Source organism: Cynara cardunculus, assembly GCF_001531365.2.
Source record: "Cynara cardunculus var. scolymus isolate 2C chromosome LG 4, CcrdV1, whole genome shotgun sequence".
Lineage (NCBI taxonomy): Eukaryota > Viridiplantae > Streptophyta > Magnoliopsida > Asterales > Asteraceae > Cynara > Cynara cardunculus.
The window spans coordinates 12,482,420-12,492,009 of NC_037531.1; the positions used below are offsets into that span (position 1 = coordinate 12,482,420).

Here is a 9,590-nt window from a genome sequence, read left to right on the forward strand (position 1 = left end):
GCACAAATATTTAAGAGTTGTGAAAAAAAAAATTAAATAAGGATAAAGTTGTCATTTCAACTATGGACACTTATCTTGAGACGAAGAGAGTACAATACATGTCCCGGGTTTGATCCCGAACCCTCCCGCTAGTCTCAACCGTAGTGAGCCAAAAAAATGTCTCTTCACATTGGTAACCTTTGTGAGTTATGATAGAGAAAGGAAATTTAACAATGAATTAAGGGAAGAAGAAGGCTGATGGAATTAAAAAGTGAAACGGAATAGCAGAAAACATCCCTCTCTCAATGCATGATGCAAGAGCCAATCCAATGGAATAATGCAGAAAAATAAGATATCTTACGCACACCCCTTCCTTCCCCTTTTAAAGATACTATTCTCAACTAATTTCTAGCCACTTTCCATAATTCCCCTTTTTTCCCTTCTAGAAATTGATTTATTCCCATTAGTCTTAATGATTTCTGGATTCGTATTAGTTCTGTGTGGGACCCGTCTTGTATTTTGTCAAAATCATCCCGTCCTTTGCCAACTGAAGTACACACCGAAAACAGAAAATTAATCGATATTATATAAAATCTATCAAACAAAACTAACTAATAGATCTAAATGAAGACCCCCAAGTAAAATAATGAATGAGATAATAAGAGGTTACTCCACAACAAAATTGTATTTATATAATATCAGAATATCTAAATGTCCTAATAAAGTCCTTTATAGGATTTAGGTTTATAAGATCAAACATTATACGTCCTAAGTGAAAACGTTGAAATAATTTTATAGGACGTTTTTTAACGTTTTAAAATAAAATGTCACTAATATTTTTACAAGACACCATGAACAATCTTTTCATAAGACATTTTTTTCAATTGCTGTCCTATAAAATAGGTAATAAAACGTTTTGTTTAAAAAATATCGTAAATACTTGTTAAGACACCCAAAAACGTGGTATAAACTTATTTTTTAATTGTTTGGACCTATAAACCGAAATCCTATAAAGCCGTTCATTAACATACTTGGTTTTGGCATCCTATAAAACCCAATTTTGTTGTATCGATAGATTACAACCTGAGTAGGAAATCATGATCATGCATGCTTAAACATTTTCATGCTAAGCCAGTACAAGTATACAGCAACCACAAGCACCGGGAGTGTCAAAGGCACCAACAAGCAATAATACCTGTTACAAACAAGACCACACTCAGAAACACAGACTGCAACAAACCTCAGTAAGGAGCTGCTTGGTTGATTTTCCACTAAGTCATGTATGGATAAAGTTATTTGTGTGGATTAATCTGTCGTTAGGATGAGGAAGGTTTTTGCTTTGGAGGGTTTTTTCATACATGGAGAGTGTTTTTTAATTGGGATGAGTAGGTTTAGATAAAATTTGGCTTTCTGCATAGAGTCCCTCCTAGAAGCTTACTGAATAAACCACTTTCTATATCATTAAGCCACTACCAAACAGTCATGTATAACTACCGAATAAGTTGCAAGTCCCATTAAACTACTAACAAACAGACCCTAAATATATTTATTATCTTATCCACCCAGGTTTGAAACCTATTGTTTTGTGATTTTATCATAATAAGTTAGAGTTTTATTTTCTTGGATCGATTTGGTTCTCTTTTTAACTATTTTCCCTTATGCGTAGAAGGAATACGAAAAGTCATCTCCATACCACTATACTACTGCCATCATTCTTCCAAATCCATCACCTTGGACAGTTCTAAATTCCATTTACGGTTCATAACGAGTCCTTGAAAGATTGATTTTAGTAATAAAGAATTTAATAATTAATATATTTGAAAAAAGAAGATTTATAGGACCACTTCTAATTTTTTGCACAAAGCCTCCAAAATGTCAAAGAGCACACACCATGAGGGCAGGAAACCAATATCCCCTAATCCCCTTCACCATGAGCGCATAATCAAAGAAAAAAACATCTGTGCCATCAGCACAGCAATAAACAATGATAGATAGATATAAAGATAAGTATGTAACGTATAGGTAGAAGCATACATATACACTAGGTATATTCATATGCATCAAGTGTATTCGTACGTATGTGTGTGCATGTAATGCATTGCTGTGAAACATGCTTAAAACATGGAATGCTATCAATCATCTTGAAACAATGCCAAAACATAAGGGCCAATGAGATAATAATGGTACAAAACACAAAATCATCCTCATTCTAAATAGTCCCCATGTGGATATGAATTCGATATGATTCACTGCCCAGTGCCGACTCTATTTACCATATAAACTTCTTCTCTTCTCTGTTAATTATCATGCTTTCACTTTCAGTTCACAAAAACTACTACCAAATTCAATCCATTTTGAATATATTCAATGTTGAGGAAAAATATACCACAATATGTATGAGTAGTAGTAGAAAAAGACTGGCATTAGAAATGAATAAGAACAGAGACTGGATACAATTTGGCAAATGCAAATTTGATACTTAAAATCAAAGATGGGGTAATATTTATCAACAATTTGGTAGTTTTCTAGGTTGGGTTCATGAACAAAATGCAAGCTTGGGATCGGCTTGACTCCTGCCAGCTTGGTTCCTATAGGCTCGTATAAGCTTGAGCCTTGGCTTGTTCCATATGGGCTCAACAGACTGAGTTAAAAGAAACTTAAAGGAAAAAGGATGCTACCTTCTAGGGTAATCTTCAAATATACAACATATTGATCACAACTTAAAACCAATAACCGTACAACTTCAAAAAACAATTCAATCGAGATTTTCCTAAACTACAGACATTATTCCATTCATATCAGTTTATAGAAATCTTCTAATTTAAGCCAGAACACAATGCATAAATTTGCAATAAAATAGGCAAAATACGAGTTCAACAATCATACCTGTCATTTTGTATTGCAAAAACAATAGCATTATCCGAAGGAGGGAGTAGCTTTGATATCACAGCAGTATAAAGGAAACCGCCAAAGAAAGTCGAACCAAATGTAACGAATAACCCTCCCCAAAACACTCTCTCGTTGGCAGCTATGAGTTGTGAAATCGTTGGCATGTCTTCAAACAATGTCTTCTTGATAACTGACACTACATCTGTGCAATTCTTTTAACTGTGGAAGAAACACCAACCAAATTAAAGAATTGATTAAATACAGATTACAGCTTACTAGAATCAAGCATTTGGTATGTAGAAGCTAGGGGACTGTAATCATAACGAATTAGTCCTGATGTAACTAGGAACCATGAAGTAGGAGACAATTGATTTGCATACTAGAATAAGCATTTGGTATGTAGAAGCTGGTTTTTTTTTTTTTTGGCAAAATCAGAATTCATCCAGGGGTTTGAACTTCATAAATATTCTTAGTTCTGGTTCATACTCCATTTTATTCAAATTCTTAGAGATTAGAAGTTAATAACCAATGAATTAAACCTCGATCCCAAATTCGTATGCAGTTCCTCTGAGTTTTTCTTTACCCATCTTGGCCATAACTGTGATTCCATGCTTCATAGCGTATAATTTTCTCTAATTTATTAAAAGCCATAGATAGATCTAACCTTCGGGTACCTAACTAGACTCTATGTTAGAGAGATCTCATTTATCGCATCTGAAGCAAATGATTCTCAACTTATGAACTGAAACAGTCAAGAATCGCATAATTTGTTGATTTCAACCAAAGCAATGAAGGATTTATTGAGAATATTTAAATGAAGCCATTGGAGATAATCAAGTGGTTTTGAAATGATAGTAACAAGGAATTACGAACACAATGCAAATAAAAGCTTCACAATGAAGGTCTGATACCTTGATATGACGAATAGGGTAGAAGGACGAAGTTAATTCAAACTTGACACCATCAATGACGATCCTCCATGATAAATTTCAACAACTTTTGAGCATATGGAAGAGAGTATTACTGAAAGCATCCAGAAGAGGACGCCAATTGGAAAAGCAGGAGCTCTTGAGCAAGAAGACGATGATGAGTATCTTTGGAGTTTGGGGGAACCGGCAAAGTTCTAAATGGATGACCCGATCCATATTTAGGCCCGTTGGATCGTTATAAATGAGGCCCAAGAAATAATATAACGATCCTAAACGTACTTAATTTTCAAAACTGGGAACCCAAATAATTTTGTTCATTTGCTTAAAACATCTTATCGTCTTATGACAGTGATGGCCAAAAACCGGGTCCGAGTCGGGCCGGGCCGGGCCCCAAGATTTCTCATAACTGGTCATAACCGATTCCGGCGTAACCGGTCTTGGTCCCGCTCGAAAAAGTTGAGCCCGGTCAAGCTTTATTGTAACCGGTTATGGGCCGCCGGTCCCGGTCCCAACCGATCCCAGTCATTAAAAAATAGTTTTTTTATTTTTATTTTTTAATGATATATATTTTTAATACATTATAAAATTTGTAATTTGGTCACTCAAATACACTTTTAAAATGTGTTTTATTATAATTAAAATTACATTGTCTTACAAAATATAGCGATAAACCGATAATTGTGAATGTTTTTTTGTGTTTTTTACGAATCGAGAACTTGGTATGTAAATCCCTCAACTAAGACACCAGTGTTTAGAAAACAAAAAATACAAAAAGAGGACCAAAAAACGGCTACATTTAAAAAAAAATACATTTTTTAAAAATCGGGCCGGGCCGGTCCATAACCGGTCCCGATTCCACGAAACACCCCAAATCCATAACCGGTTATGGACCAACCATTGCACCCTGTTCAATAAGTGGAATTTATTAGTTGTCTGTTGTCAGGTTCAAAGCTTCTTTTACTCTTTTCTTGGTCCATCCAGACTTGAACCAATAACCTCGTCCGTAAAGGATCTTTGTTCTTCCATCAAATAACCTGCTTTTTCTTGAATACTCGGTTTCAAATATTAAAAATCAAGTTCGGTTTCATTAATGGTTTATGATGTAAATCAGTTATTTTTAACTGAATTAAACTGTATAATGGAAGTGATTTTGATCTGTTTGTTTGGTCCAGTTAAAACCATTAATTTGATCGATTTTACCTTTATAACATTTAATGAGTAAAACTTTACCAATTTAACCAACATTTTGCAACCAAAACGAATCAAACAAAAACATATACATGTCTATATGTATAGGCCAATTAAGGGTCAAACTTTATTATGAACTTTGTTATAAAAAATTCTAATGGTCAACTCTAAAAATACTTGCATTTTTACCAGTTGAAACTATTAATGTCGTATATGGTATGGATTTTATTATTATGAAGGCTCTGTTACAATTGTACTAAGGGGTTGTTTACTCAAATGTTTACCCGGTAAATGCTTATCATTAGAAGCCGACATTATAATTTATTTTTTGGGTAAGATTATAGTATATCAAAATGATATTGTATGCAACAATATTAATATATCTGGTAAGCGCTTACCCAGGTAAGAGTTGTCAACCTCACTTACTGGTTAAGACTCTCTATCTTTATCATTGCTTTTACTAGGTAAGATTCTACGGCCTTGTCATGTTCGTTCGGTGAGGAAAATTGTCCGGTAAGCACCTACCGAGTAATGAATAATACAAAATATAAAATTTCATACCATATACTGTATTAAAAGGATTACAAATTAAAACAACAAAAGTGTTTGAAAATGAAAAAAATAACATACAGATTTTACTTGAATACAATCATTTTTCTAACATTCTCTGAAACAAAATTTTCAATCAATTTTTTCACAATCATATTTCTCCAATAAGTCATTAAATTGAAAGGATTAACGCATAGGAGTTTACCAACTGTTGTTATCTCAAGTTCTCGAAGAATCATAGCTCGATTCTAATCCCGAATTCTACCTCAACTCTCGGCTTTTGTGTGTGTTTCTTAAAAGCTATGGTGTTGTGAACAATGGTAATTGGTGTCACGATGAACAAAGTCAACAAAATTGCATGTGAAACTGCTCGTCGAACAGAAAATGGAGAAACACTGAACAAAAAAAGAAAATAAGATTATTAAACAAAGTAGCGTTTGGTACTTCAATCACAATTAAGATGAATTAAGACTAGCCGAACTAGGAGAGGTCAATCAAGTATTTATATTCAGAGTTTCTAGTAACAATTTACTTTTCATCTGTAGCACCCGAAAGTAAACAATTAAGTATAGTAAAGAATATATAAAAACAAAGTTGTCCGAAATTTGCCAACTTTAGATTTGATTGAAATGCATATACCAGAATTCGATATATTGAGTTCGGTGAAATTGAATTCAGGTTTGGAGATGGTGTAGGTGAGACCCGTGTGTCGAGTAGGGTGGGTTAGAGACGCATAAGGCACGTGGTTTGGAGCCTGGGCTTGAAAAAAGCTCGTTTCCAGTGAAAAGGAAAGTTTGAATTTCTTTTGGAGTTTTCAGAGCTTAATTGGGCTTTTTCAAACTAGAATTCTTTGGGACGGGCCTAGACCTGGGCCTGCTTTAAAATTTTAATCTTATCAAACTTTTAAAGATTGGACTGAACCAGGCTTTAGACTCACTAGGCTTGAATTTTTTAATTATGCTTATTTTGGGTCTACATCGAACTTCGGTCTTAAGCTTTTTGATGCATCTCTCGATTGGGTTGCCACTGTGATCTATTCTTTTCTCGACCGTTGCTTTTTGATCCAAAATCCGTTGACCTCCAAAATCATTACGTATTTCAAATCCTTCAAAAGCATTTTGCTAATATCCTATCATATCACATAAATATGGGACAACAATTGTAATATTGTTACGTCAAGTCTTGATCTACGTATCAAACACATCTGTAATTTACATATTATAATACGATGTAATTTAGTTCTATCATTTTACATATAATATAATTAGTCATATTTTTATTTCGTGTACCATATTCTAATCAAAATATTCTATGCGTCTGTTTTTTACCAGCTTTATAACTTAACGAGACTCACAAGTTATTCAGTCAGTTATACATGACTGTTTGGTAGTAGCTTAATAATACAGAAAATGACTTATTCAATAAGCTTTTAGAGTGGATTTTATGCACACACAAAAAAAACCAAGTATTTTTCAAAACTTACTTTTCCGAATTAAAAAATTTGATCTATGCCAAATAAAAACATTTACGATCTATATTTATTGATATATGACTTAATGAAAAACCAATCAGACGACCTCTAAATTTTATATTTAAATTACTGAAATTAAAATATTAAAAACATTTAATATTTTTATACGAATCTTCCGTATGTAGAACAATAAATGATTTGAGATTTGGAATCTAAGCCAAGATGAGAGGCTGGGTTTGTGGTGACACGTAAGAGGACTAAATCAAGAATATAGCACTTACCGTTGGGTACCTTAAAAAAGAAGAGTAAACCGTAGGTTTATAAGATGATCTTCTGCTGACACGTGTTACACGGTACAGCTGTCTATTATTGAATGGATGCGATTAGACGCCGTTAAATCATGTACGGATAGCCCCTATGAATGACGCTCGTCTGCTCACCTGGTCCCTGGTTATTAACCATTCATGGACGGACACGTATTATGCTACCGGATACTATGGGTTCACATCTACAATTTCCCAAGTTGATATCATTTTTTTCTTTAACTTTTTTTTGGGATTTATATATTAAATTTTTTATTTTAAAAAATCATTAATATGTGATAAATTAACTGATAAATTATATGTTAACTGTTAATTAATAAAATAATAATTACATGATAAATAAATAAAGCTTTTTAAAACTAGTTGATAAGATAGATATCGATTCCTCATTGTTATCAAAGTTAAGTTTTAAATAATAAACAAAAGATCGTGTGAGAAGCGTGAGAAAGAATTTGGACCATTGATCTACTTTAATTTCAAATCCACTCATGAATCATGCTTAATATGGAGATTGATCCGGGTGCATCTCGATACATCTCATCTCAATGCATCCAAGGTTGAAGATTTTTTAATATGTTTCTCACCTTAATTCTCATTCTCACTGGAACCCAACATTTGAATAATATGTCATTGTGGTTTTTTATTCGATGATATAATTGCAATACAACAAAACTTGCTTTTTATTATTGTTTTTCATATGTATTACGTTTCAAATGGATGTGGTGGAATATCTCATCTGTCTTGGGTTTAATTCCAGGCAGTGATCATTGAGTTTATCAAGGATGATGTATTACAATCATAATTTACTGGATTAGCCTACGCACAGCCTGGGATGCCGTTCCAAAAAAGGCAAATAAGACTATTTACTTATTTTTTTTCTTTTTGTTAAATGTGGGTGTTCGAATCAACTTGTGTGCACCTTGACTAATTCCAAGAGTTTTGAAGAACAGCCAAGAAAATCTCCAGTGGTCTTGCAAGATTTGAACCGATCACTTATGAGGAAGATCCTCAAAAGTTCAAGTCTTATTATTAGTTGAGTTAACATGATAAAGTTAGTTATGTCCAATTATACTGTAAATTAACATGAATTCTAGGATTCTGCTTAATAAGCATATTAGATTGTTTAACTTTAAACAAATTACTAAACAAAAGTGAAAACTAAAAACATAGTTGAATAATAATTTGCAATTTTGGATTTTGATTTTTGACAGATTTCGGAATTTTGTTGATTTACAAAACATGGACAGTTGAGAAGTGAAAAGTAAAAACATAGTATCTTGGACGGGCGTTCTTTTTAATTGGGTCATCAAAGTTGACCCTACAACATCTATACTATATTATAAAGCATTTGGCTAAAACTCTTAAAACTTTCAAAACTCTTAAAAACTCTTAAACCCTTCTCATATCTAAATTCGTGTAACTAACTGCAGATAAACACAATCAAATAGAGGATAAACATCTCATTTTAAATATAAAAATCTAAAATATAATTTGTATAATCATTAAATTCTAACAGAATACTTAATTATTATCTTTATAATATTTATAATATTAAACCAAAAATAAATTATTTTATTATTAAACTTAAATTAAATTAAAGAAATATATTCTATATTATAAATCATTTGACAAAAACTCTTAAAAACCATTTTTTATACGTAAAGTACTGTTTATTAATGAATATTACTTAAAACTCAAGATTACAAGTAAATTGTGCGTACGTACAACTTATTAAAGCTTCATATCTGAATTCGTGTAACTAACTGCAGATAAACACAATCACATACAGGATAAACATCTCATTTTAAATATAAAAAATCTAAAATATAATTAGAATAATCATTGTGTTCCAACAGAATACTTAATTATTATCTTTATAAAATGTTATATTATTAAACCAAAAATAAATTATTTCATTATTAAACTTAAATTAAATTATAAAAAATAAATAATCTATACTATATATAAAGCATTTGACAAAAAACTCTTAAAAACTACTTTTTATGCGTAAGGTATTGTTTATTAATGCATATTACTTAAAACTCAATATTACGAATAGATTGTGCGTAAGTACAATTTATTAAAGCTCCATATCTGAATTCATGTAACTAATTGCAGATAAACATAATCAAATACAAGATAAAACTTCTTATTTTAAATATAAAAAATCTAAATATAATTTGGATAATCATTGAGTTCTAACAGAATACTTAATTATTATCTTTATAAAATGTTATATTATTAAACCAAAAATAAATTATT

At 31.9% G+C, this 9,590-nt stretch overlaps 1 long non-coding RNA gene across 2 annotated transcripts; it reads right to left on the reverse strand.

Moving 5' to 3' along the window:
- Nucleotides 1-217: 217 nt before the first annotated feature.
- Nucleotides 218-3,985, reverse strand: LOC112511594. Of its 2 annotated transcripts, XR_003069106.1 has the most exons (4): nt 3,780-3,985; nt 2,866-3,087; nt 1,063-1,174; nt 218-526 (listed from the first exon to the last, which is right to left on the reverse strand). It is a non-coding gene; the product is annotated as an uncharacterized LOC112511594 (long non-coding RNA). The 2 variants fall into 2 exon arrangements; XR_003069105.1 differs by lacking the exon at nt 218-526 and having other exon boundaries at nt 941-1,174; nt 3,780-3,977.
- Nucleotides 3,986-9,590: the final 5,605 nt, after the last annotated feature.